The sequence below is a fragment of the Caretta caretta genome, chromosome 4 (assembly GCF_965140235.1).
Source record: "Caretta caretta isolate rCarCar2 chromosome 4, rCarCar1.hap1, whole genome shotgun sequence".
NCBI lineage: Eukaryota > Metazoa > Chordata > Testudines > Cheloniidae > Caretta > Caretta caretta.
In genome coordinates this window covers 71735759-71763735 of record NC_134209.1, presented here as the reverse complement: position 1 = coordinate 71763735, position 27977 = coordinate 71735759, and the positions used below count along the sequence as shown (strand labels likewise).

General features: G+C 42.7%; 1 long non-coding RNA gene across 4 annotated transcripts; it reads left to right on the top strand.

Moving 5' to 3' along the window:
• The first annotated feature begins 62 nt into the window (after positions 1-62).
• On the top strand, positions 63-27977 carry LOC142071765 (uncharacterized). 4 transcript variants are annotated; one of them, XR_012667955.1, is made up of 6 exons: positions 63-147; positions 3686-3773; positions 16321-16397; positions 24337-24438; positions 27003-27135; positions 27592-27977. It is a non-coding gene; the product is annotated as an uncharacterized LOC142071765 (long non-coding RNA). The 4 variants fall into 4 exon arrangements; XR_012667956.1 differs by lacking the exon at positions 16321-16397; XR_012667957.1 differs by lacking the exon at positions 24337-24438.

Genomic DNA, 27977 nt, shown 5'->3' with positions numbered 1-27977 from the left:
TATTACTTCCCCTTTTGGCAGGAGAAGTTTTCTCCCCCATTCAGTGTTGCTATGCAGTTGAATAAAGCAGCAAGCTCCCAGCCTGCAGTATCGTGAGTAGAGTTTGTTTTTGTCACACTGCCTGGTTCCTTAACAAAAGTGGCTGAGGTAAGATATCTCCATTTGATTATTTGATGCTGCTGGTTGGCAGATTTAATATATTTGTATATTGGGTACAGAAGTGGCAGAAGATAGAGGGGCGCACTGACACCCTGTTACAGGAGGGTGAAGGCATACTCCTTCACTTACCCTGCCCCTTTCTGCCATCTGAAGCTCTTATATGGCCCTTCATTACCCTAGTAGCTGAGCACCTCAGAATTTTTTCATGTATTTTTTCCTCAGAACACCCCTGTGAGGTAGTGAACTGCTGGGCAGTTCTCGGTGTTATTGGTTCTGTCTGGGTGTAGCGTTTTTTGTTAGTATTGTTGTTAAATAGAAATAAAGGCAAATGTCTTAGGCATGCGTTTTTTAGAAATGCATAGTTGAGTCTGTTTCCAGAACTGTGGCATTTCATGTATACAATAACAATGTAACATTATCCCCTTTAAAATCCTCTGATTTTGAATGGCTGAATTATTTCACATCTTCCTAACAGTTTGCTCAGCCAATAATAGAAACAATAGGAATATCTAGCCAAGCAAATTATAAGAAAAGCAAAAAGCTAATACCTCCTCTGGCTGTCTTTATACTGGGAATTTTATGGGGTGGTTGATTTTTTATTCTGTGATGTGACTGAACACATCCTGCAGCTTACTGGGGATTTAGGGTGCTGAACATCTCACCCTTAAAAAATAAGTCTTTCTGACAGAGTCTAACAAGAATAGAAGATGACAGATCATGAATGACAGTTACTGTAATGTGAGTGGAAAATGGTGCCTTCATCTCTCATTCTCATTACAGTGTTAAAGCTGGGTTATTGTATTTCTCCTTTAAATGCAGTACCAGGGCCCACATTCTATTCTGTTTCATGCTGCAATGCACACAAATCAATATTCAGTATATTTCACTTGTCAAATCTGTTGCAATGACAGTATTCAGCTTCTGTGGTGACCAGCCACAGTGGGAGTAACCGTATGAACATCAATCAGTTTGGCAAGCAATTTGCAGAGGTCTTTACTCCCTAAATCAGCACTCACCTCTGTATGACAACCAGGTTGCTAATTCATAAGGAAATTGGAGCCAGCTAGTATATTCTTTCCTAAATTGTGAGCAGTAAAGTAAAAAATTATGCAAGCCTAGAGAGTTTTCCTGTGGTGTGTACAGTATTACAGGATCTATACAACACAATCTAGCAGGGTGATTATCTGCTGTTGGTCCCAATTTGTAAACCAAACTAGACATCCAGTATTTTAAACATTTCTTTTTATTGTTTTTCAAGTCAATGTTTAGTGCTCAATAATTATATGAGCAGTATGGGCCAGACAAGGAATTAACCCAGGATGCGTGAAGTAGGAGCCAAAATCCCATTGTTGGGCACTGTCTCTGCTCATGGTGCCCCAATGAGTATTAGTTGCCAGAAAGGGGCAGGGTAAGGGAAGGATTATGCCTTCACTCTCCTGTAACAGGGTATCAGTGGGAGCCTCTATCTTCTACCACTTCTGTGCCCACAAACCAGCCAGAGACCTCTGCTTTGGTGCAATCACCCGTGCCCTTTATTGACAGTATGAGTTCCCACCACCTTGTAGCTACAGACAGCATCAGGCTTACACCCTTAGCGACTGCTAGTTCTGCAGCCAGCAGGGGAGAGCAGCCTCTGACTCCCTGGCTCCTCCCTTTCCCGTCCCACAGCTTCCTTCCTGCCAGCCCCTGGCTAACGGAGCCGGCAGCTGTTCCCTATTTGCCACTTAGGGCTGGGCTTACTCAGCCAGCTCCAATTCCCTTTTCCTGATTGGAGCTGGCATGACAGAGGTCTGGCTCAGGGTTTCCTAGCCAGCACCCTGTCACACCTCCTTACCAATCAATGTTGCTGGCCACGGAAATATCAGGGACACACTACACTCTCTCCAAGAGTAAAAGGGCTACTAGTTTGGCACTTGCATCTCAGAAGCTGAATGATGAAGGAATTCTAGACAGAACTTTTCCTGGGCCCCCATGCTGGATAGCAGCCCACCATACCTCTTTCAGCTTTTCGGTAGGCACCAAGGGAAGAATCTCAGCCTATTCAAAGAAGAAATCTCCTGGAAAATTGCATACCTCATTCCAAGCAAAAAATAGTGTTCATGAAACATTAATGCTAAGAGATAGGGCATTCAAAATCAGGAAACAGAGTTATTTGTGGCTGCCATCTAAACGTTGGTAATGCCCCCTCTTGTCCTTATACCTTAAGTATTATCCTTCATTCATATTACTTACCATTCAACATCATATGAAGGGCTTGATATTCAGTAAATAGACAGGTATGCATAATTACAGTTTCCAATTCATGTGTCTATATGTCATTGAAAATGCAGGTTTTGTACATGTGTACATTCTTTTTTAAAAATGTAGAGACCCAAATGAAATTTTCCCTTTTAATATTATTTTAAAGTATACCAGATTACATAATAAACTAGAAAATTTCTATCTTTAGTAGAGGCAATAGGTGTGATCCTAGGAATTACTGCACAATAAACCTTACTAAAATACCAGGTAAATTAATTCAAATGATAATTAACATAGAATTGCACAACACCTCCATTAGATGAACACAATACAATAAAGGCAAATGAGCATGGCTTCAGTAAAGTAAAATCATACTTCTTTAATGTACTAGAATTCTAGGACCACATCAGCAAAATAGTGAAAGACAGACAATCAGGTGGTATAATAGGCTAGATTCTGATTCATGTTATCTGATAGGGCAAAGAAACTGTAAAGCTTCCCTAACTGGGCAACTGAAGCAAAGGTGAATCACCTTTGTTCTAAACTCAGTGGGGAGTAAAATGTCAGGATGACAAGAGAACACCATTTTCTTCATGTAGAAAGACCATCAAAGATGTCAGATTAATTTAAAATGGGCTACAAGAGAAACTATCTGTGTAGGGAAAATTGATAGCCATGTAATACTATTGTGTTCCAAAATATAAGCGTTGTTAAAGTGAGAAGCATTCTTTTTTTAATGTTAACCAGATTTGGTAGCCTTTACTCATGTTGAATTTACTCACCTGTCTATTCCTATTGATTTCGCTAGACAAATAGATTCTACTCAGTGTGAGTAAGAGATGCAGAATCTAGTTCTATGTGTATTTTTGGGCCTGGTGTGATAAAGAAGATAATCAATATGGCTAAGACTTGAAAGTGACCACCTATAGTTAATTCACCATGTTTACTAATTCTGTGATTAACATACAAATATTTGTTAAATGTTTCAGTTCAACAGATAAACTTTCTGGTATTATAGAAGTTATAGAAGTGAAATAGTTAAATGTCCAAGAAATATAACAAACTTCTGTCTAACTGGGAATAATTGTATATTTTGAGTATGTTGAATATATGTGTCAGTTGAAGGAGGTGTTCTTTAATGTGTGGTGTCTGGTTATGGTTTTGATTAAATTAAATCAAACACTGTACTGAACAGATAGAGCAGTGGTACGTTTTGTGTGCAGTACAAAACATTTATCCACAAACTGCATTGAAAGGGCTCTTTTTTGTTTTTTTGCTCTTATAGGGCCAAATTCTGTCTTCAGATGCATGCATATGGCTACCATTGAAGTCAGTATATATGAAGACATCGGGAGACTTGTGCACACACTAGTGTTCGTGAACTTTAATTATTAATTTTAATTCTGTTTTAACAAATGCTTAACTTTGAGGAACCACGTGAAATTTATGGAGCTACTAACATGCTTAAAGTTAAGTATGTCCATAAGTGCTTCTCTGAATCAGGGCCAGAGTGCCTAGCATGTTGCCAAATTGAATGCATACTGTATGTGCATCCCTTGAAGCATTCACTTGGCTGCTAGTCAGAAAGATGCCAGTATCAGAATGGTTACAGTAGTTTGGAAAATATAGATTTGTGGCACGACACTGTTTTACAATATGAATTGTAAAGTAAACTTAAAGAGGTCATAACAATTTATACTGATGTATATGTAAGTAGGGGAATAGTCCTGCTATTGTGGGGAACTTTCCTGGCTTCTGCACTACCCTGGTGAGGTGGGCTAGTGAAAGGATCTGAGTCCTCGCTCCCATTTCCTTTACCCAATGGCCTCCCTGCCCTGGAGGACTCCCCTTCCACTTTCCTGTCTGGTAGAGTCCTCGTAACCCCAACAAAGCTGGGCCCAGGATTCCTGGGGGCTCGACCCCCAACCCTGCTGTGGTCACCTAGGACAGGGGCTAGGGTGTCCCCACTCCAGGGTACTCTCTCTGCACTGGGCACTTCTCTGACCATTACATACAAGTTAAAGCAAACGCAAGTTATTTAATCAACAATTAATTTGAAAAAGAATAAGGGAAAATGGGAAAGGTTAAAGGAAACACATCAACCTGCTCTGTGGCAGGGAACATCACAAACAGTGTCTCTGGAATGTCCGGGCAGTTCACAGTCTGTTCCTTGTAAGTCCCAGGCCTTCTTCTCAGGCCCTGGCTGTGCTGCAGGGATGCTGTGGGTTGGACACTTGCTCTGGTGGTGGCCACACGCTCTCAGGCTCTAAGTGGTAGGCCCCTTCTTCCCAGTGTCGCCCCCGCCCTGTCGGGGTTACGATCCAAGCCTGGCCTGCAGAGCCTCTTGGCTGAGGCGTCTCCCTGTGCTGGGCCCGCTGCCCAGGGTCCCCCTCGCTCTCCCCAGCTGCTTACCGCACCCAGCTCCGGACTGCTCCAGCCCCAGCTCCACCACTCTATCTCAGCACTGCTGCTGCTGCTCTGCCTCCAGCTCCCTGGGCTGCTTCTTTGGCCCCTCTGCCTCTGGTTGCTACAGCTCTGCTCCCAGGACAGGTCTGCTCTGCAGGCTGCTTCTGTGACTCTGCTCCCAGCACTGACCTGCTTCCTGGGCTGCTTTTCTGGCCCCTCTGGCTCTGGTTGCTGCAGCTCTGCTCCCAGGACAAGATCTGCTCTCTCTGGGCTGCTTTTCTGGTCCCTCTGGGTCTGGCACAGCTCTGCTCCCCAGCTTAGCTTGGGCCCCTGCTTTCTCCTTAGCTCGGCCCCACTGTCTGACCCAGGCAAATCCAACTCAGGTGGAGGACAGGACCTCCCTGGCCTCCTGACTCCCTGATTAGCCTGCCTGCCCTGTCATTCAAGCTGACCTGGACTATTGGCCTCTCCCCATTGTTCCTGGGGACTATCAGTCTCAGGGTCTTGATTTTCCATAGACCTTTCCCCTTTTAGTACTGGGAGCTAGCCAACCAAAACACCCCCCACTGAATGTTAGTAAGGGGGCAACAGTCCCCTTACATATAGGCAAAGTTAATTGTTGCATTATAATTTTATGGAACAGTGATCAAATTGAAAGGTATTTCCTGGAAATTAATGACTGGCTGATGGTCCAAGCCTATTGAAAGCTTACAATGAAAAATAAAAAAGTAAGGGTATAGGTTTTTAATAAACAGTTATCTGAGTGCATACTCTACAGTGTTGCTAGAAAATTAAAGCTGTATCTACAAGACAGTCAGACTATTGGTGTGAAGATTCACACCATCAGGTTTGGTTAGGGGAAAGGAAGACTGCTTTCCTCCAGTATTGCCCGTACTGGAGACAGAATACCTTTCTTGATGAACCAAAGTACTGCTCATCTTTAGCAACTGGCAAATTTCTAGATCATAGAAATTAGAGAGTGTAAAGGCCTAAATGACTTGCCAGTGCAGGATTTAGGGAGTGATCCTAAACATACTAATTTCCAAGCCTCATGCTTACTAGCATGAGTAGTTCCAGTATGGAGGTCCAGATGATGCAGACCTTAACCCTGGCCTGTTTTTATTCCCAATTACATATCTAAATGAAATCATGTATTTGCATATGCAAAATTGCTCCTTCAGTCCTTTGTATTTGTAAAATTGCCGACCCAAACACAGAAGCTCAGATAAGGCTTAGGCTCTGCTTTTCAGCCTAAAGTGTAGTTGTTATACCGTGAATGTACATATAGACTATTAAAAAGTAAACTCAGACTTCACACTTGATTATGTTTATTGAAAGTTTTTAACATAATTCCTATTACTGTTTTTCATAAATGTGATTAATTTTGTAAACTGATCATGGACTTATGTATGGTGATATTCAGATATCCCCTCAAAGCCAGAAAAGTTACACTTCATACAGGTGTCTCACACTAGGGCTGAGGGGTGAAATCCACCTGCAACCCAGGGGCAGGCTGTGTGGCTGACTTTTACCCAACAAAGACAAGTACAGGACAAGAAGCACTGAAACTTTTATGATGAATTGAGGTATTAAATGCCTTCAGTGTGAGTTGAGGGCCCTCTACAATATGTAGAAGGTGCTCAGCACCAGAAGGGTTTCAAGGTTCATATTTCTGTGCTTGCTTGTGTAACCCTTCTGCCCCTCAGAGCTGGCAGCAACAAGGGCCGGGTTCAGTATCTAGGGGTTCCATTCCAATAACACAATGCAAAACCGGCTCAAGTCCCCACCCAGTGACCTGGGACAAATATACCAACCCCACTGGGCGCCTCCAAGAGGTAATACTTCCCCTCTCGCAAGCACAGAGTCTGAGTGTAGCAAAAAGCCTTTTAATAACAGAGAGAAACAATGTGGTATTATGTTGGGGAAACACCACCAACAGGATTCATAACACAACCCATGAGCAAAAAACCCACCCCAAGCAAATTGGGGCGTGTCCTTTCCCTTTGGTGCTTGAGTCCAGCAACCCAAAATCACCCAAAGTCCCAAAAGTCCAACAACCCAAAAGTCTCTGTCCCTGGTCTCTGGGCAGCTCCAGAGTTCGAAAGTTTATCTGCAGAGTTTTACTTCCCAACCTGGGTGGAGATGGCGGGGGGGGGGCATGGTTTAAGGGGCACCTTATGTGGTCCAAAGCGGATTACCCCACCTCTCCATGGGGTTCCACTCTGCCAGTCACCCCCATGAGCTGCTCCAGGCATCGGACAAACTGCTCTGCCAGCCATCCCACAAATGGCTCTGCTCCACCAGCTGCTCTCCTCTGCCAGCCATCCCGCAAACTGCTCCGCAATATATCTTCCCCCACTACTTAACACAACACTCAGTGATTTCAGCTCTTAGTAAGTTTAGCTCTTTAGTGATTTTAGCTTGAAGTAGGGGAGCCTTAGTGCTGGTGCACTGTTGGCCCAAAGTGAATTCAGCTCAGCAGCCTGTAACTAGATTCCTAATAAAATCAAAATTAGCTATGATATTCTACAGTGGAAAGAGGAGGAAATGCAATAAGCATGTAAGGCCCTCACCAGGGGGCCCATACCACCAAGTATTAATACTTGTCCCCTGCCTCTCTCCATTCACTGGGTTTTGGAACCCATGACCCTTGCCTAGTGAGTGCTGCTTTGTTGATGGTGAGTCCCTCCATCATAACAAAAGGCCAAGTACAGTTCCACTGTCCTTGATTCACATAATCAGGATAATAACGGTTTATTCCTGCCCCAATAACAGAGAAACTGGGGCTCCTACAGCAGCCAAAGTGACCATCTAGGCAGGGTGGGTGTGCCTATGCAAATGAGATCAGCCCCTGAAGTTCTTTTCCACAACCCACCATGACTCGCCACCAGATGTCAGGGTAGAGCTCATCCTGACTCTGCTTACACTTGTATTTTGCGAACGCTCCATCTATCCTATAGCAAACTTAGTTCCTAATTTTCTGAGGTGCTGTGTGCCTCTCTAGCCATTCCATGCAGATCAGTGGGACGTCCTCCAGTAAATGTCGAAAGAGCAATGGGCTACATTGTCAAACTTATCCATTTCTTCTTTCCCGTATGGATGGCAGGCTGTTTCTAGGGACATTTCCTTAGGATATTGCATAATAAAATTTATTCTCAGATTTGGTGATAATCATCATCACGTAGTCTATCAATTACTGAAAAAAAATTATTGGTCCACAATTAGCCAGTCATTGGCCTTTATTAAATGGTCAGTGAACTTTATTGGCCATTAGGAAAAGGAATGGTTCTCTCACAGTAATTTCAAAGTACGCTGTGGGAAAGAGAAGTTCCTATGGAAATTTAAGCCAAGTAAAATAGAGTGGGAGGAGGTGGGGGAGAAATGTTGCTTTCTTTGTGCTGAAAAACTGGATCACAAGTTTTCTTATTTGGGAAATCTTCAAAGGGTCAAACTGCTAAAATTCTTATAGTCTGATTGTTTTGCAGATACCTAAAAATAACACCAGTTTTATGGCTTGAAGTGAATATTTCTTCTATTCTGCAGTTCTGTGTGAATTTGGGAAATCTGATACAGATTACAAAACTAAACCAAAGAAAATGCTTGTCCATTAATATCAGTGCATGGTTTGATATTTTTAAGGCAAGACCTAAGAAATAACCCAGTATACTTACTGATTTCTGCTTCTGCAGTGCTGTTGTAACTGTGTTGGGTTGGTTCCAAGATATTAGAGAGACAAGGTGGGTGAGGTAATATCTTTTATTGGACAAACTTCTGTTGGTGAGAGAGACTAGCTTTCAAACTACACAGAGCTCTTCCTCAGACCTGAGAGAGGCAATCAGTGTCACAGCTAAATACAAGATCAAACAGACAGTTTAGCACAGAGGTTCTCCAACTGAGTCCGTGGACCACCAGTGTTCCGCAAACTCCATTCAGGTGGTCCGTGGATAGTTCCCTCTAAGGTGTGCACCTGGGTGGCTGCACACGAGAGAAAGAAGAGCCACCCACCTAATTAGTGGAGCCACTCAGGCATGGCATGGCTCCACTAATTAGGTGCCTGGACCCTGGAGAAGACCCACATGTAAGGTGAGGTGGTGGCCTTGGGGGAAAAAAGGAGTAGGTGGAAGGGGGCAGTGGGGTGAGAAGAGGGGTGGGGGAATTTGGGACGTGCAGGGCTGCAGTGTTCAGAGAAAGAGGCGGCTGCGGCTGCCAGGGAGAGGAGTCCCTTCTTCCCAGCCCCAGCTCGGGGGCTGCTGCGGTGGGGGAGAGAGGGAAAGACCCCCCCTCCTTCCCAGCCTCAGCTCGGGGGCTGCCGCAGCAGGGGAGAGAGGGCACATCCGTCGCATTAGAAAGGAAAGACTACTGATATTAAAATGTGAGTTGTGTGCTTTTATTTGTAGAATAAAAAAATAATTATTAAGGTGTTTATATATATATGTGCTTTTATCCAAAGCGCTTTACAATAGTTAGCTAATGGTACAAACAACATTTGGAAAGATCATTAAGTGGTCAGCAGAGACCCTCAGCAATTTTCAAGTGGTCCGCAAAAAAAAAAGTTTGAGAACCACTGGTTTAGCATAAGTAGGGGACTGTGTGTGACTACATGGTAAAACTGTTATAATGATCCTGGAGTTCACATGTGTTGTGGACTTGGTGAAATCTAATTATAGAACACACCACTAATTTGGGGTAGCTGTCCTGTGTTTTACAGTCTGCTCTGAGGTAGGCACTCTCAGTCATGAGCCACTCCAGACAGCATGACAGGGATTACAAACCTTATGGATATAAATGGGATTATAGGGCACTCAGTGCTTTACAGGACTGGTTCATTGCAGTGTAAATAATATATTCTATTTTTTTTCTCTCAAAGGAATTTTCTTCTGTTAGCAACACACTGATCAATTTAACCAATAATAAAGAAAAAAAGAGAGAAACTATGAAAAGTAATTAAAACCTCCAGGAGCTCCTCTATAGCCAGTTAGGCTTGCTGCTTTGGCAGTGGCACTTATAATTAATGGATCAAGTCTCAACTAGATGAAAGACTTTATTTCAGCCTATGAACTGCTGAGACAATTGTGCTTGTTTGAGACGGTGCGGAGCATAAAGCCTAAGATGACACACATGAGAACTGGGGACAAAACATTCTTGGTCCAGGGAATCTGGCTTTAGAATGAATTTCCAGAAGAGATTAGGTGAGTCCAGAGTCTGGCTATCTTTCAGAAATGCTGAAAAACCTTCCTCTCGAAAAAGCCTTTCCACCAGAAGAATGTCACTCACAAAAGACACTTTCACCTACCCAAACACTCACCCAACCAAAAATAAAACAAAATAAAAATTTGTAAAAAACAAATAAATAAATGAAGAAAAATGTGCTAAAGGCGGGGGTGGGGGGGGGAGGGAAGAGCAGTGTACCTATTTTAGGAGTGTAGTTATGTCCTTCAGTTTTAGATGAAGGATGGTGGCTCACATGTGTGATGTGGGCCTTTGAGTAAACTAGACTTTCAACAAATTTAACATAACTGAGATGACAAGGAAAGCTTATGGCTAAGCTATATTTTTACCCAGATTCTCTGGTTTATCTGAGCTAATCACACCCTGTCAAGGTTCCTTCCCCACTCTGAACTCTAGGGTACAGATGTCGGGACCTGCATGAAAGACCCCCTAAGTTTATTCTTACCAGCTTAGGTTAACCGTTGCCACCATCAAAGTGTTACACAAAGAACAGGGGAAGTGCCCACTTGGAAATGTCTCCCCCCCCAAAAAAATATCCCCCCAAGCACTACACCCGCTTTCCTGGGGATGGCTTGATAAAAATACTCACCAATTTTCATAGGTGAATACAGACCCAAACCCTTGGATCTTAAGAACAATGAAAAAGCAATCAGGTTCTTAAAAGAAGAATTTTAATTGAAGAAAAAGTAAAAGAATCACCTCTGTAAAATCAGGATGGTAAATGCCTTACAGGGTAATCAGATTCAAAACATAGAGAATCCCTCTAGGCACAACCTTAAGTTACAAAAAGACACAAAAACAGGAATATACATTCCATTCAGCACAACTTATTTTATCAGCCATTTAAACAAAACAGAATCTAACGCATATCTAACTAGATTGCTTACTCTTTACAGGAGTTCTGACCCGCATTCCTGCTCTGGTCCCGGCAAAAGCATCACACAGACAGACAAGACCCTTTGTTTCCCCCCCCCCCCAGCTTTGAAAGTATCTTGTCTCCTCATTGGTCATTTTGGTCAGGTGCCAGTCAGGTTATCTTAGCTTCTTAACCCTTTACAGGTGAAAGGGTTTTTCCTCTGGCCAGGAGGGATTTAAAGGGGTTTACCTTTCCCTTTATATTTATGACACAGCCCTTCCTCTATGTCACGCCTCCTATGCTTAGGGCTTTGAGAGGAGTGACATAGAGCCAGTACACTAGCTCTCTACCACACAGAGATTGCCTTTTCGAAAGGGGACTCCCTAGATAGCTAGTTACTGATGGTCACGTCACCAGAGCAGCCCAGTCTGGCCCACTGAATTTATGGATGAAGAAGTCCAGCATTCCTTTGATCTTGAGGACCCTAGTGGAAATTCCAGTTACAATTTTCAAAATTTTTCAACGTTTTTATAAAAAAAATCAGTTTTTAGTTCCAGTTGGACTAGGTTTTCAAACAAATCCACTGGTCTCCTGGTTCCTGTAGCTGCATGTCTCTTGGGAGAAACCAAGACAGATCTCTAGAAAAAAACTAGAGACCAACTGAACGATTCTAAAGGAATGTGTTGGATTACCTAGTGGAGGCTAAAATACCTTTCTATTACTGAAATCTGAATAATTGAAGTATCTTGCTCAAATGAAGTAGGTCTCTTCTTTCTGCAATGTAGGGATGAGGAATGGAAAGTAATTTATTTAATGAAACCCTTAAAAAACAATCTAACTTATTTCACCCTCATTCAAAATGATTCTCCTTAGCTGTGCTGTTGATCTGCTACATAGAATCATAGAACTGGAAGGGACCTTGAGAAGTTATCTAGTCCAGTCCCCTGCATTCAAGGCGGGACTAAGTATTATCTAGACCATCCCTGACAGGTGTTTGTCCAACCTGCTCTTAAAAATCCCCAAAGATGGAGATTCCACAACTTCCCTAGGCAATTTATTTCAGTGCTTAACCACTCTGACAGTTAGGAAGTTTTTCCTAATGTCCAACCTAAACCTCCCTTACTGCAATTTAAGCCCATTGCTTCTTGTCCTATCCTCAGGGGTTAAGAAGAACAATTTTTCTCCCTCCTCCTTGTAACAACCTTTTATGTACTTGAAAACTGTTATCATATCCCCTCTCAGTCTTCTCTTCTCCAGACTAAACAAACCCATTTTTTTCAATCTTCCCTCACAGGTCATGTTTTCTAGACCTTTAATCATTTTTGTTGTTCTTCTCTGGACTTTCTCTAATTTGTCCACATTCTTCCTGAAATGTGGTGCTGAGAACTGGACACAGTACTCCAGCTGAGGCCTACTCAGCGCAGAGTATAGCAGAATAATTACTTCTCATGTCTTTCTTACAATACACGTCAGAATGATGTTTACTTCCTGCTAATACACATCAGAATGATGTTTACTTTTTTTGCAACAGTGTTACACTGTAGACTCATATTTAGCTTGTGATCCACTATGACCCCCAGATTCCTTTCCGCAGTACTCCTTCCTAGGCAGTCATTTCCCATTTTGTATTTGTGCAACTGATTGTTCCTTCCTAAGTGGAGTACTTTGCATTTGTACTTATTGAGTTTCATCCTGTTTATTTTAGACCATTTCTCCAGTTTGTCCAGATCATTTTGAATTTTAATCCTATCCTCGAAAGCAATTTCAACCCCTCCCAGTTTGGTATCGTCCACAAACTTTATAAGTGTACTCTCTATGCCATTATCTAAATCATTGATGAAGATATTGAACAGAACAGACCCAGAACTGATCCCTGTGGGACCCCACTTGTTATGCCCCACCAGCATGACTGTGATCCACTGATAACTACTCTCTAGGAATGATTTTCCAACCAGTTATGCATCCACATTATAGTAGCTCCATCTAAGTTGTATTTCCCTAGTTCGTTTATGAGAAGGTCATGGAAGACAGTATTAAAAGTCTTACTAAAGTCAACATCTACCACATCAACCGCTTCCCCCCTACCCACAAGTTAGCTTTCTTTGACAGAGTATCAGGTTGGTTTGACACGATTTGTTCTTAACAAATCCATACTGACTGTTATTTACTACCTTATTATCTTCTAGGTGTTTGCAAATTGATTGCTTAATTATTTGCTCCATTATCTTTCTGGGTACAAAAGTTAAGCTGACTGCTCTGTAATTCCCTGGGTTGTCCTTATTTCAATTTTTATAGATGGGCACTGTATTTGCCCTTTTCCAGTCTTCTGGAATGTCTCCCATCTTCCATGACTTTTCAAAGATAATTGCTAATGGCTCAGATATCTTCTCAGTCAGCTCCTTGAGTATTGTTGGATGTATTTCATCAGGCCCTGGTGATCTGAAGACATCTAACTTGTCTAAGTAATTTTTGACTTGTTCTTTCCCTATTTTAGACCCTGATCCTACCTTATTTTCACAGGCATTCACTATGGTAGATGTCCAATCATCACCAACCTTCTTGGTGAAAACCGAAACAAAGAAGTCATTAAGCACCTCTGCCATTTCCACATTTTCTGTTATTGTCTTTCCCCCCTCATTGAGTAACGGGCCTACTCTGTCCTTGATCTTCCTCTTGCTTCTAATGGAAACCAGAAAACATTCTACAAATACTTTTATGTCCCTAGCTAGTTTGATTTCATTTTGTGCCTTGGCTTTTCTAATTTTGTCCCTACATACTTGTGTTTATTTGTTTATATTCATCCTTTGTAATTTGACTGAGTTTCCACTTTTTGTAGGACTCTTTTGAGTTTTAGATCATTGAAGATCTCCTGGTTAGATCATTGAAGATCTCCAAGGCAATACCTGACTAAAATAGTGCTGTGAGGAAAACAGGACACTAAGAGTGGCATTAAACAATGTAGGCATAGATTACCTTGGTTTTGTGGAAAGAAGTGACTACAAGTTACCAAAAGGACTATTACTGAAGTAGAGAAATTAAACACTTCTTATCATGAAGAGCACTGAATAAAATTTGTGGTGTGTTATGGAATCACAGAAAAATTGCATTCTATGGAATTTTGCTGCATTTGCTGTGACATATGATAATCATATTCATAGCCTACTTGAAAGGCACCAGATAAGGAACAGAACTCACTGCATCTAATAAGTTAAAGGAAAATAATCTTTATTAAAAACAAAACACAGTACATGTTATTAATATCCATATTTTCTCCACTGTAGCTGAATGTTTTAGCTGCTGTGTTATTTCAGTGTTTGTTTTACCATAAAAGGAACTTGAAACCACAAGGGTATAGAACATACATCAATAGCAACAAGTGAATTAGATACAGAAACTAAACTTTGACTTGGAGTCAATGAACTCCAAGGAGTATCCTCTGCTTATTCTGGGTCTAAATCTAGCCCAAATCTTGAGCTTTGGATCTCAACCATGGCATGAAACATACCATAATAGTCAACTTCAAAAATTAAATAGATTCAGAGAGCCATATTTTGCACAGACTTTGATGGGGTTGTACAGAGTGTATGTTAATATAGAATTTGGCATAAGAAATTTCCATGTGTCAGTTGGGAATGTAAAATAATTGTAGCTTTAATTAGAGAAGACCATTGATTGCAACTATTATGACTTATTCAAGTTTAAAAGTTACTGATGAGTACTAATTCTCACAATTAGATTTTATAATAGAAATGACTGAAGACAGAACAGAGGAGTATTTTAAAGTTATTTTTGAATTAAAAAAATCAGACCAATAACGAAAGTAAGCAGACATATCTGATAAGCAAACAGTATGTGTCTTTAAAGGCAAGAATATAAACCTATCCAATGTATTTCTACAGCTTGTGTGATTGCTCCACCCCTAAAGCTGGGCAGCTAGAATCAAGAAGAGCAACCCTAGCCCAGGATGGGAGTGGAGCATTGAGTTGGAGGGTGCTGGTGCATGGCCAAGAATGTCCTAGGGGGAGTGGTGAGGAGCTTGGGGTCAATCGTTGGTGAGCTATGGGGTGATTGGGGAATGTTGAGGGGGCTGCAGGGGAAGGGCAGAGGGGAGAGTGGGAGGGGGTGAGGAGTGGGGAGCTGAGGTGCTGGGGGGCTGCAGTGAATGGGATGTATGTCAAGGCTCTTTTGAAGATGTGAGTTGGGGCTGCCAGGATAAGTGGGGGCTGGTGGAGGGTTGTTGGAGCATATGCGGGGTAGAAGAGGCATTTGGGTGTCTGTGTGGTGTGAGATGGGGAGCGGGTCTCTGTGTGAGGTGAGGAGAGAGGAATTCTGAGTCTGCATGGGGCAGCAGTGCTTTGCTATCTAGTTTACAAAAGGTGGGGACCCCCATCTTCCATAGTACACAGAGCTCCAAAACTCTTTAAGCCGGGCCTGCTCCTCCTACACCCAAGCATCTTGCTAACAATGTAGCCAAGACAGGGTTAGTAGCTGAGAATCCCAAGCAGAGATAAGTGCCTCCCTGCATCCTATCGCACACACCCCTCTAGTTAGCATCTCCCATTGGCTAGCTTAGGTGGCTCCCTGCTTAGTGGGCTGGTTTTTGTGAATCACTATCTAAGGTGCCTATCTCTCCCCAATCACTGCACAGGAGCTTAGGCACCCAACTCAGGTGTTGTGAATCTCTGTCTAAGGTGCCTGTGTTAGCACAATGGATCCCCCATTCTGATTGGCACCCTTAGGCACTACTGTTGATGATGAAAATACAGCTCAAGCAATGAAAATACAGCTCAAGCAATGAAAGGTCTTGAGACATTTTCTCACTTTCAGTAGTATATTGGTGTTCATACTCCCTGTAATCATGCATGTATTCTCATTTAAGACAATCAGACTAGGCCTGTATGATAAATAGGACAAATGGGAGTTGGCTGTTAGTGATAGTTCTCTAAATTGGAGGAGGATCAGGAGATCATGGGGAGTAACAAATGTGACCTAGAAGAATGAATTACAAATGAGTTATATATAATAAAATCCATATTTTTATGTTTTCATATAAAACATAATTGTGTGTGCCAGAATACTGCAATTTGAATCCATTGCTTTAATACCACAAAGCGGAGGCAGGTGTCACACAACATGGTCTGACAAACAGCAGATGATGTTGCTTTGGTCACTGTGGAAACCACACATCCCATTAAAGGCACATACTTGGTACTGTTGCAACTGAGACACTATGGAATTTTTTTGAAAAGTCCCCATTGTTATTTTGACAGCTGAGTTGCCAGGGTTACAAGTACAAACAGTGTAAAAGAAAAATGAGTGATATATTTTTTTTCTTTTTTTACTGTATTCTTTAATATTGCTCTGAGTTTGAAATAGATCCCGTACTTAAGGCCCTGTGTAAATCGCAGTTTATTTGTTTATTTTTGTAGAAAATTCATCACTGTGTAAGTGGCAAAGTCTTGAATTTCATGGAGTTTGCACTGAAAGAATTTCACCAGCAAACTTAGTGAGTATACACAGAATGAATTTCAGCAGCAGTCCTCGATGTTGACTAAGTTTGGACACTGAACTCCATTCTTTCATCCATGTGAACAGCAGTCTCCTCTTTCGCGTGTGCACAGCACTGTAAACTAAAGTAATACTTGAAAGATCACAGTTTGGGCGCATTTTCCCAGTTCCATGCCCTCCATGAAATCATGATTTACACTTGGTGCTACCTATTTGATATGTAAAAAATGGACAGCTATCCTAACACATGGATCCTGATCCTATTAAAGTTGATGGAAAGGCTGTCATTTACTTCAGTGAGAATTGGAGCTGGGTCAAAATGCAGACTGAGGAAAAAATATACATTTGCCAGGGTTTTTCTGTATTTAAAGTCTTAACTAGGTTGTCACTGAGTGGGAGGTAGAGATATTGCATCCTGTAGATTTGCAAAAGAGCTTGCTAACACAAATATGGATGTTTTTGGTCCCTGTGGGATCTAGGATATCCATGTAAAGGCAAAGTTTATTTTGTGCTGGGACTTGCTGGGGCTCATCCCTGGCACAAATCAATTAGTGGAGTTTAGTGAGGCATGCAATTCTACATTTGCATACAAGGCATGCCCTCACACATATAACGCATGCAAGGTCATGCTGTGTGGAGGATGCCAATTTGTCCTACAAAACGGCATCCTCTATGCAGTGTGACCATGCACATACAGTGCAAGCAAGGTCACATGCTGCAGAAAATGCCATATTGTTTTGCTTGAGCCCCAGTCACTCTTTCTTTAGAAATTAAGCACTGTGTAAAAGTAAACATATTAGCTAACATTGTCATCGAGACACAAGAATCAAATGAAAATGTGCCAACTCTTAGTGTTGACCGCTAACTTGCCAGAATTACAAAAGGAAAAGCTGTGATTACTACTACGCTCAGTCTGATCCAAAGGCGCCATATTGTGATGTAAATTACATGGTGTTGAATCACTGAAAGGTGGCATAAATGAGTGTAGCCTATGTTGAAGGAGATGGCAGGTCTGAGCAGGAAATGTAATCAAGAACAGAAGGTGTAAAATAAGACATGTTTTCTGTGCTAACTTTGCTTCAAGAAAGCTTTCTGTGTCAACTGACTAGATAGCAACCATAACCCTCCCCTGGGTGACAACTCTGAACAATACAATTTAAAAAAAATAGCAGCTGAGTAAAAATGGATATTTAAGGGATCGATAATTTGATAGACTGAGGGATGAAGACAGTAGATCCATTCTAGTTTGTCTTATATTAGCAATGACAAACGTTACCGTCTGATAGCCATTCAATGACATCTGTAAAATGATCAGACTATCTCACTCCAAATTCTAATGGGAAAGTGTCCAGTTCACAAAGATCACTCACATAATTTGCATTAATGATCCTATTAGCAATCTATGTATAAAGGCCCAGGACAGAATGAACATAGACATTTCTCATCTGCTTTCCTCCTTTAACCCCTCCACTTGCCCTTGTAGCCCCATCCCAACTCCTGATCTCCCTCGTAATCGCTTTCATCCCCCTCCTTGTTCTTCTCTTTACCTCCTCATTCTCCTCTGGCTCTTCCCCCCAATACAAACATGATCTAGTGTCATAAATATAAAGGGAAGGGTAAACACCTTTTAAATCCCTCCTGGCCAGAGGAAAAACGCTTTCACCTGTAAAGGGTTAAGAAGCTAGAATAACCTCACTGGCACCTGACCAAAATGACCAATGAGGAGACAAGATACTTTCAAAGCTGGGGGGGGGGAAACAAAGGGTCTTGTCTGTCTGTGTGATGCTTTTGCCGGGACCAGAGCAGGAATGCAGGTCAGAACTCCTGTAAAGAGTAAGCAATCTAGTTAGATATGCGTTAGATTCTGTTTTGTTTAAATGGCTGATAAAATAAGTTGTGCTGAATGGAATGTATATTCCTGTTTTTGTGTCTTTTTGTAACTTAAGGTTGTGCCTAGAGGGATTCTCTATGTTTTGAATCTGATTACCCTGTAAGGCATTTACCATCCTGATTTTACAGAGGTGATTCTTTTACTTTTTCTTCAATTAAAATTCTTCTTTTAAGAACCTGATTGCTTTTTCATTGTTCTTAAGATCCAAGGGTTTGGGTCTGTATTCACCTATGAAAATTGGTGAGTATTTTTATCAAGCCATCCCCAGGAAAGGGGGTGTAGGGTTTGGGAGGATTTTGGGGGGAAAGACATTTCCAAGCGGGCTCTTTCCCGGTTATATATTTGGTAGACGCTTGGTGGTGGCAGCAATAAAGTCCAGGGGCAAAAGGTAAAATAGTTTGTACCTTGGGGAAGTTTTAACCTAAGCTGGTAAAAATAAGCCTAGGGGGGGTTTTCATGCAGGTCCCCACATCTGTACCCTAGAGTTCAGAGTGGGGAAGGAACCTTCACATCTAATCTCAACAATTTTAAAAAAAAAACGTAATTGACTTCACTTGCCTCTCCAGCTACCTCCACACCTGCCTTTTCCGTTTCATCTCTAAACTCCTTGAACATATCTGTAATAATTGTCTGGAGTTCCTCTCCTCCAGTTGCACCATAGAAACTCTCCAATCTTGCTTCCGCTCCTTATACTCCACAGAAACATTCTCACCAATGTCTCTTATGAATTCTTCCTAGCCAGAGTTTCAAACCAGTACTCCGTGGACCACGCTCTTTCTTGAAATCTTGTCCTTCTTTAGGTTCTGTGAACTCTGTCCTCCCCTGGTTCTCCTCCTACCTCTCATTGCTCCTTCACTGTGTCTGTCGGGAGATCCTCTGCCTGCAACCTCCAACTTTCTGTGGGGACTCCACAGGGCACAGTCCTTGGTCCCTTTCCTGTCTCCCTCTGCACCTGATTTCTGGGTAATTTCTGCAAACACACATTCAGCTATTATCTCTATTCTGACAAATCACAGATCTCTCTACTCCAGACTTGTCTCCTTCTGTCCAGACTAAAACCTTGACCCGTCTCACTGGCCTCCCCTCGTACATGTCTAGCCGTCAGCTCAAGTGAATCATGGCTAAAACAAAGCTCTTAATCTTGGTTCCCTGCTATTTCCTTTATCTATGGCAGTGGACCACACCACTATCAGACTTGTAACTGCATCATCTTAGACTCAGACATCTTTCTATGGCTCAACATCCAGGCTGTGTCTAAATCTTGCTGATTCTTTCCATGTAACTCTGCATTCAGAAAGCCAAAATTCATGTGCAAGCTCTCATTTTCTTACCTCTCAACAACTGCACCTTTCTTTTCTCCGATCTTCACAAACGTGATTTTGTCCTCCTCATACCATTCAGAATACTGCTTCAAAGATCACTTTTCTAATCCATCACTTTGACCATGTAATCCATCTTTGGCATCGTTCTGCCATCACCCTCTCCTCTATATATCATCAGACATAAGCTGCTTGTCTTAACTTTCAAGGCCCTTCACAGCCTTTTCCTCACTATACTTATTATCACTTATTCACTATCAAAGGTGGATGCCCACTTCTGATCAGCCCATGATGTCCATCACCCACTGCCTCCATCACTCACTTGTGAAATTTGCAAACAAGAACCCTGGTCCTTTCTCCCAGGCTGCCCCTCCAGCTTGGGAGGAGCACCCTATAAACATCTGTAAGTGACCTCATTACCCACCCTCAAAACCCTCTTTAAAATTCTTCTTTTTTGTGATGCCTACAAAAAAAATTGACAGTGGTTAGGCTGCTGATACCACAGCCTATCATGCTGACCAGTACTGTCTCATTGTTTCCTTGCATTCATGTACCTGTCTGTATCCACCTCTTGCATCTTTTCTGTGCTTCTGTTGGACTTCCATTATTCTAGTACTCATTAGCCATCACAAATGGCAGTGCCAGAGGATCAACCTTATAGGGCAGAGGTGGCCAAACTACAGTCCGCAGGCCACATCTGGCCTGCGGGACCATTCTGCCTGGCCCCTGAGCTCCTGGCCCGGGAGGCTCACCCCCAGCCCTTCCCCTGCTGTCCTCCCTCTCCCGCAGCCTCAGCTCACTGCTCCGCCGGTGCAATCCTCTGGGCAGCGGGGCTGCGAGCTCCTGGGGCAGCGCAACTGCAGAGCCGGGCCTGACCCGGTGCTGCGTGGTGTGTGGCTGGCTCCAGCCAGGCGGTGTGGCTGTCTGTCCTGGTGCAGCAGCACTGCCAGCCACCGGTGCTCCAGGCAGCGTGGTAAAGGGGCAGGGAGCAGGGGAGGGGGTTGGATAGAGGGCAGGGGTGGTCAGGGGCCAGGGGTGTGGATAGGTGTCAGAGCAGTCAGAGGGTGGGGAACAGGAGGGGTTGAATGGGGGCAGGGGTTCCGGGGGCAGTCATGGAGAAGGGGTGGTTGGATGGGACATGGGTCCCGGAGGGGCAGTCAGGAAGGAGAGGAGGGGTTGGATGGGGTGGCTGGGGGCAGTTAGGGGCAGGGGGAAGTCAGGGAGCAAGGGGGGTGGATGGGTCAAAGGTCCCGGGAGCAGTCAGGAAGGAGAGGGAGGGTTGGATGGGGTAGTGGGGGGCAGTGGTGCGGGCAGTTAGGAGCGGGAGGTCTGGGGGTGGTCAGGGAGAAGAGGTGGTTGGATGGGGCAGGGGTCTTGGGGGGGCAGTCAGGAAGGAGAGTGGGGGTTGGATGGGGTAGCAGGGGGCAGTTGGGGCGGGAGGTATGGGGGCAGTCAGGGGACAGAGAGCAGGGGGGGTGGATGGGACAGAGATCCCGGGGGGGCTGTCAGGAGGCGCGAAGCAGGGGAGCTTGGATGGGGGTGGGGGCTGGGCCACGCCTGGCTGTTTGGGGAGGCACAGCGTCCCCTAACCAGCCCTCCATACAATTTCTGATACCTGATGCGGCCCCCAGGCCAAAAAGTTTGCCCACCCCTGTTATAGGGTAATGTAATCCTGCCACCACTTTTTTATTGTAATGTTGGCAGTTGCCTTTTTGTGTCTTTGGGGCAGAATGTCAAGAAAAGGGTACATTATCTATTATACCTGCCATGTTCAGTGATCCCCTACTGGTTATGCCAAGGGGTAAATGCTATGTTTATATATAGAATGAAGAGTAAAATCTCTTTGGTTTCCATTCCTAAAACTTTTAGAGGGTGGTGTGTGTGTTGTATCAGGTGGTTCTGGAAGTTGGGGAATAAAGAAGTGACTGGAGGCTGTTAATACTACTGTGCTTGCTTATATCTCTAGAGTTTATATTTAAAGCCTCTGCTGAGTGTCCTCACAACCATTCAGATACTTGGGATACCAAGAAGCTTCCAAATTTGGGAACACAGAGCACTGGGCTCCATGGAAGTGACAACAGCAGTGTAGGGGCACATGGTTCTGTTTGAATCAATACTGAACGTGCTCCTCATTACTCAGCTCCATGTGTCCCAGCGACAGCACAGTGACCTGAACATTAATCAGAAAGTACAGTTAGCACAAAGACTTGGAATTACCAGTCCTTTCCCCTTCTATACCCCTCTAGATGGTATAGAGAGGTGCCTATGGGAGGAGAAGGGGAAAGACATGCTAAAATCCAAACAAGAGGACAGTGAAGGAGCTGGTGAGCCTTTGACCACAATCATGTAAGAGAACTGTGACTGGAAACCTTCATCAGAAAGAAAGAAAGAGAAAGCAAGCATCCTCTTACGAGCTGGAAAAGGAGACGGGGTATATCACACTCCTTTCTCCTAGGAAGAGAGTTCAGTATCACATGACCTCATCGGAGGGTGGGGAGTCCAATTAGAGGGGCCAGGAGATGGTCTTTTGGCCAGAGGTTTTTGTGAACTGTGCAAATGGGGGAATGGGAGCTAAAGGTTCCTAGTCCCTTCCCCTGCACAGAACACAAACAGGTACCAGGCACAGTCCCATCCCAAAAAATCATGCTCCTCCGCTTTCTGCACTTAAATCTAAATTTGCCTTTATCCTCCTGTAACTTGGCTGGTGTGCAGTCATATGTTTTGGATATTATTTGAGTAGAACAGCCTGCAGGCAATGCATCTGTCCTGATACATAGAGGTGCTGCATGGAAAAAGATTTGCACACTTAAAAATAAATGATCAGTGTGAGTCCAACACGGTAACATTTGGAATTTCTCGGGCACTTAGGAGCAAAGGACAAGATTCTATTCCCCTTATTCAGGGTGAGTGGTACCTTACTCTGTGAGCAGTCCAGCTGAAATCAGTGAGATTGCATATGAAATAAGGAATGACTTCACATGAGCTCTGTATCATGTGACTGGCTTAGTCACAAAGGTGTAATTTTCATGACATTTCAATGAGCAGTTTTATTCCACAGGTATCAATCTCCTTTGAGACTCCTTTTATGAAGAGGGAACTGAGGCATAGAGAGGCAAGGTGACTTACCCAAGGTTACCCAGAAGACCAGGGTAGAGTAGGGAATTGAATGGGAGTCTCCTATCTTCCAGCTGATTGCCCCAATCACTGGGTTATCCTTCCTCCCTTTGTGTGATGTAAGGCACAGAATCTGGCCCAAAATGAACAGTGAGGTATTCATGCCCTCCCATGAACTCCAGCAGGCCAAAATCTGTGCTGATTTTATGTAATGTAAAAAATCTTTTTTTTTTAAAAGATAAGATAGTGCTGCATCTATTGTGCATTGAGTCAGTGATATGTCAAAGCTGTTTTCCTATTTTACAAAATGTATTAAGAAATTGATTCTGCTTTGGTAACTAGCACATTGCAACATTCCAGGCAGAGCCTGACAGTATATCAGGGACTATTTTTGTTGAATAATTGTAAGTGGAAAGAAACCCAGCAGCATGAAATATGACATGCACTAATTGGGTCTTGCAACTAGTGCTGCTCTTTCCATTAGTGGTTGTCTAAGAACCACCTGGTGAACATTAATTAAACAATATTCCCTTGTGTGCAGCATATTGCTTGTTTGAGAGCAATTATCTCTTGAGCATACATGAGATACATGCCCTGCCTCATTCTAACCTGCAGTAATTAGTTGGGAGAGCAGAAGACCAGAATAAGCTTAAAGAGTTTCAATTGATCAACCATGAAGCCACCAGAATTTTGCTCACAGCTTCTATGTAAAAGACAAACCTGTGGCCATTGACTTTCCATTGAAGTGTCATGTTATTAATCTACACTCAAAATTTTGGGTATGTGCCATTATATTGACACCAGCTTATCCCTAATTTTTCCATAATGTTTTGCTTTTTTTTTTTTGTGCTTTAAAAGGTGTGTGTATATATAGTCCTAGTATTGAATGGGCTGTTAAGACTTTTCCCCTTTATCCCAATCTTGCTTGAAACAATGTTTGTCTTTAGTAAGATAAAAGATGTGTTAGAAATTGTTTGCTAATGTGTTCTAACAAACAGTCTAAAAATCTAGCATAGACAAGGCAGATATTCTTTTACACATGCAACTTGTGAATAATGAAGCAAAAGAGATAATTTAGGCTTAAACTTGAATAGCTTGCATGAGGTAAAAACACATTTCATCTATATTATACTTTTAGAACATCTTAATTAGCACATTAACGAACACATTCTCCAACACACCTTTTATTCCAGTCAAACACTTAATTGGTTCACCATACAGGACAGCCTGCCCCTTTAAGCATCAGGAAGTCTTGGCCCAGTCAGCTTTTTGCTGCTATTATATCTGTGTAGGGTGGGGGACTTAATGTTATTACCCCTACAGCTCTTGAATCTGGGTCTGGAGGCTTCCTAGTCAACTCACACCACACTGCTCCTACCCAGCAGCTTGCTACAAATGCAGGAGAGACCAGAAGATCTGAAGTTACATCAGTGAAGGTTTCCCTGGGCCTGATTGGAGGAACATGAATTCTAACCCGCAGTGGTCAGGGCTTCCTATTTAAACCCAAAGAGCGGCATGGGAAGTTGTCTGCCTATCTGGCCTCTACCTGACTGCTATATTAGACTCTGCTTCCCTGCCTTGTTCTGATCCTTGCTCCTGGACTCTAATTCTAGCTCTGATCCTGGGCTTGACTTCCAACTCTGATTCCTGCTCCAACCATGTACATCTTGGCCCCCAATGCTTAAAAGGATGAAAGCCCAGCAGCTGAGGGAAAGGTGAGCAAACAGATTATTTCTGGTGGTAAGAAGCCTTGTTGAGGACCTAAGGACTCTAGCTGGCTAGAGCCCTTTGTAGGATGGTGAGGTTGAACTGGACTGGGTTGATGGATGTTGAGACAGCCTGTTGTTCCTGGGCCCTTCTGACCTTTGCTGGGCTGACGGTTCCTTTTTTTTGTGTTTCGTTGGACTTCATCTAAGGACCCCCCCCGAAGGGAAGTAATATTTTAAAATAGTTTGGCTGTTGTGGGGAAACAGAGTTAGAGGGCTGTGATGCTAAAATTGCTATGAGGTGATACTCTGAGGTAAATGTTTTCTTAAGGCGAGTCTGTATTACAAAATTAAATCAACTAAAGTTACATTGAGGTACAGCCACTGCCATAATTAAACTGGTTTGGCATGTACACACACGCTCATTCTGTCAGTGGTGTGTATGTGTCCTCGCCAGTGATTTAACTGTTAACATAGGGCATTGTGCCCCCCCCCTTCCCCCAGCCATCTAGGGCCCCCAGCTGCAACAGTCAACACAGTGCCTATACTAACACTGCATAGCCCTCACTACGTCAACCTAAGTGCTATGCCTCCTGCGGAGCTGGAGTTATTAGGCCGGTGTAGTGGGCAACTTATATCAGCAGGAGAAACACTGTAGTGTAGACTTAACTCTGTAGTGTAGACCACGCCTTACAGTCACTCTTCCTTATAGTGGCTGGTTCACTTTGCTTTGTCATAGCATTTACTGAGTCCATTTAAATAGCACCTGTTTTAACACTTTCAAATAGCTCTATTAAAAGCCTCTTCAATCATTGAGAAAATACTCCCATGTAAATGGGCTTTGAGTGATGTCCTAAGGGCCAAAGGCACTCACTTTGAATTAGTGAAGCATTTAAATTTAATCATATGCCTAAAGCTAAGCATGTGAATATTTCCAATGGCAATGGGTCTAATAGTTAAAATTCCCAGAAGATTGTTCTAATTTTAAAATGGGGGTGGGTAATGCTACTAAAGACCATTTTAACCAATGAAGCTTTTCTGGGATTTGTCTAGCACTCCACGCATGCTTTGACAGATTGACAATGTGTTGTCAATCTTCTTGTTGGTTGTTGTCATCCCTAGAGCAGTCCAAAGGATGACAAGTCTGTTTCATGACAATTTTTGGAGTGTCTTTATTCTGCATTGGAACTAAAATAAAATAATTCAAAGACTTTTTGTTTTTTCTCACTGAAACTGAAACTTGTTGAAATGGCTGTATTCTGTTTGAAAACCTGAGATTTTTGATTTAGGCCTCTGTCTGGTCAGATGTGACCAGAGAGCTCTTGGCTTCAAAAATCTTCTTGATTGGAAACTTTTTGTGGAAATACATCTCTGTGAAACATTTTCACAGGAAAAATATTATTAGGTAAGTATATGACCTACTTGTCACAAATAAAAAAACAGAAGCAGCCATTTTTGGTGGGACATAAGTCACAATATTTTGGTGCTGATTTGTCTGTACCAAAGAGATGGTTACACAGCTGTAACTGGCTGTGCCCTATTCTATTTGTAAACAGTTTGCTTTAGCTTGTGGACATATTGATTCTGAGTCATTCCTTTTCTCTGTCAGAGCTGCCAACAGCAATAATTGCTCTAAAAATAAATACAAACAACATTGAATTGAAGCTTCCAAATTCTTTTTATTCAGTAGTTCTCATGGATAATCAGATGTCAAAGATATATACTGCCTCATCTGACTTAAATAGTGATTTTTAGTTGGGCTGCAATTCTCATGACTGCAGATGTATCACAGCATGTCCAGCTTCTCTGATTCTCCCAAAACAATCCAGGCTGTCTTGTGATTCCTTTAAATACTAGGATCAGGCCCTCGCAGCATATGCACATCTTGGTGAGTCTTTCCTTTTTATGAAGGATGATAAGGGAAAGTGCATATAATGGGCAACATTGTTTGTTTTCACAGTACCAATCTCAAACTTGTACAGAGACTATTGATATGCTTTAACAAGTTATTTATTCAGCATGAGGCAGTTAAGAGAGAGACTCCAACTGAAGTCTTTGACATGAGTTAGTACTCTCTAGACCTGTGACAGGCATAACTAATGTATAAACCTTGACTCTCCAGAACATATCTAGCCAGGAAACTTGTACCAGACAGCATCCCGAAGGAGCTATGTGCCCTCCCTCCGTGTTGCAATTAAGATGTATATGAAGAGGGTAAACAGTAAAAGGAAAAAGCCTTAACTGAATAAACTATAACTAATTAACACTGCAACCAAAATCAGGGGTCCTGCTGTGGTCACCAAATGGTTAGTGTATCAATATCGGGGGAGAAATTAAGGATGTTATGGACCCCTACAAAGAACTCACAGGTACGGCTGTCCCTGAATTGAGATCTATCACCTAATTGATTTCTGTGCAAATAAGGATAACGGACAAGGAAAGGTAAACCTAAAAGGTGCTTTATTTAACATAAGGTAAGTATAGAGATAAAATATCTCTATGGCTTGCATGAGCATGAAGCCCAGAACACTCTCACTCTGCAAATGACCGATAAAAGTATTTATAATTGACAGATCAAAGTTTGTCTGCCTCAGCCTCAAGATGTTGGATCCAGACCTACCGCTGCACTTGGGAATGACTGGCAGTGCAGGAGGGACTCGGACCTTTGACTGCTGGACCAGGATTAGGATCAGGATTACTACTCAGGTAAGTAGCTGTGGTGGTATCTCTCGGAGATCTTCCCGCGGTTCTTGATCTGAGAACGTGGGCTGCCACTAGGGAGAACAGCACCCTAGAGCCTGTGTGTGGGGCTTATATAGTCTCTAGGCAGATTAGTGACTACCTGACCAGTCCTTTTCCTGCCTTTCCACAAAAGGGCGCCAAAGTTCCAAAGAGAAGGGCAGCCAACATGGCTGCCCAACAACTCCTAGACACCATTCAAGATGGTGATTTTAAACAAATTTTTGACATTACCATTTCCCAGGTAAATAATACAAGATACCACATAAACATAAATCAGAGCATGCATATTAAAATATAAATACCTGAATAATGCTGTGCAGTGAAGTATGAACTGGCAATGAAAAATATTGACCGCCTTTCCTTATAGGTTGTGTAACAGGAGTTAAAGCAGAGTGGTGACTTACTTTTTTTTATTTTTAGAGATGGTGTCTTACACTTTTGTCTTCCCTGGCAACAGCCTATGACTGGGGCAAAGAAAGCACTGGCATTATATTGCCCCACAAATCAGGAGAAGCTGAGTGGCAAGAGAAAAAGGAAAAACAGCAATCTTCAGCAGTCCTAGACAGATTCCAGAAAAACATGGTCCTGTCTTCTCTGCAAGTTTACCACAGTCTTAAATTTGACTTTTCAACTCCATCTTTCCAGAGACCTCACAAGCATGTGACATTTAACTAATGGTTCCATTTATATTGCCTTTGAAATTTAGACCAATGCAACTGCAGTCAATGACTGATTATCTGTAAATAGGGAACTGTGCAGTTTGATTCTGTGCTTTAAAAGAACATAATTATTCATAAACAACTAAA